Source organism: Nannospalax galili, unplaced genomic scaffold, assembly GCF_000622305.1.
Source record: "Nannospalax galili isolate Female #2095 unplaced genomic scaffold, S.galili_v1.0 scaffold1093, whole genome shotgun sequence".
NCBI classification, from domain to species: Eukaryota; Metazoa; Chordata; class Mammalia; order Rodentia; family Spalacidae; genus Nannospalax; species Nannospalax galili.
This window is the reverse complement of record NW_008333777.1, coordinates 922,953-924,641: the sequence shown is the minus strand read 5'-3', so window position 1 is coordinate 924,641 and position 1,689 is coordinate 922,953. Positions and strand designations below refer to the sequence as shown.

General features: G+C 46.8%; 1 non-coding gene across 1 annotated transcript; it reads left to right on the top strand.

Annotated features, from left to right (window-relative positions):
* Nucleotides 1-1,173: 1,173 nt before the first annotated feature.
* On the top strand, nt 1,174-1,279 carry LOC115069504. Its single transcript, XR_003848768.1, has one exon. It is a non-coding gene; the product is annotated as a U6 spliceosomal RNA (small nuclear RNA).
* The last annotated feature ends 410 nt before the right edge of the window (nt 1,280-1,689 follow it).

The following is a 1,689-nucleotide window of genomic DNA, read 5'->3' as shown; positions in this document are numbered from 1 at the left end:
CTTCAACTGACTGGAGGCCCACCATCACTAGGGAGGGCAGTCTGTTTTACTCAGTCCACCGTTTACATGCTAGTATCGCCCAAATCCCAGAAAAACACAGAATGATATTTTGTTAATATTCAGCACCTCATGGTTCAGCGAGGGGGACACATGAAATTAATCAGCACGGTGATGTAAGAGGTCATAAAAGAACATGAAGCCTAAAGCATGGGGAGCATTTCCCTCACCTGAGGTACCCAGAGCAGCAAGTTCATAGGCACAGACAGTGCCACGTGGGCCAGGGCTCAAGGGAAGAATGGAAGCTTTGTCACAGGGACAAAGTTTCAGTTTAGTGCGATGAAAACTTCTGAAGTTGGATGATGTTGATGGCCGTACAGCAGGGACTTAACACCACTGAACTGTGCAATTGAAACAGAGCAGCAGGGGGCTGGAAAGATGGCTCAGGGGTTAAGAACCCTGACTGTTCTTGCAGAAGACCCAGGTTCAAATCCCAGAACCCACATGGCAGCTAACGACTGTCTGTAACTCCAGTTCCAGGGGAACCCAACAGCCTCTTCTGTCCTCCATGGGCATTGCATGACACGGGTGCACTTACCTACATTCAGGTAAGTACACATAAAATAAAAATAATAGGGGGCTCAGTGGTTAAGAGCTCTTGCAAAGGACCCGGGTTCAATTCCCAGCATCCACATGGTGGCTACGAACTGTCCTTTTATTTCATGTGTATGAGAGTATATTGCCTGCATGTGTGTAAGTGCACTCATACAGTGTAATGCCCACAGAGGCCAGCAGAGGGCCTTGGAACCCCTGGACCTGGAGTTTCAGAAAGTTGTTGCCGTGTGGGTGCTAGGAACTGAAACCAGGCCCTCTGCAAGAGCAGCCAGTGTTCTTAACCACTGAGACATCTCTCCAGCCCCTTATTTTAAATATTTTATTTTTATTTTATGTATATGAGTGCTTGATTGCATGTATATAAGCACACTATGTGCGTACAGTGCCTGCAGAGGCCAGAAGAGGGCATCAGATCCCTTGGAACTGGAGTTACAGCAGCTATAAGTCACTATGTGGGTGCTGGGAAACAACCACAGGTCATCTGGGAGAGAAGCCTCAACCATCAAGTCATCTCTCTAGCCTCTGAAGTCATTATTTTTAAGTAAATTCAGAAATATTTTAGTGTTCACTTTGGGGCCATGTGAACTGAAATTGGAACCATACAGAGAAGATTAATATGGAACTTTGCAAGGATGACACACAAATTCAATTTGTAAAGCATTCTGGTTTATTTTATTTTTATTTTAAATTTTATGTGTATGAGTGTTTTGCCTGCATGTATGTAAGTGCACATGTATTGTACAATGCCCATGGAGGCCAGAAGAGGGCATCGGATCCCCTGGAACTGGAGTTACAGATGGTTGTTAGTCTCCATTTGGGGTACTGGGAACGGAACTCAGGCCCTCTGCAAGAACAGCCAGTGCCCCTAATTGCTGAAACATCTTTCCAGCCTGTGCTGGATAGCTTTAGTGTGAACTTGACACACCTGGGTTGAGGGAGCTTCAATCGGGGAATTGCCTCTATTGGACTGGCCTGTGGCCATGTCTGAGGGGCATCTTCTTGATGAGTGATGTGGGCGGGCCCAGCCCACTGTGGGTGGTGCCATCCCTGGGCAGGTGGGCCTGTGTTGTATAAGAA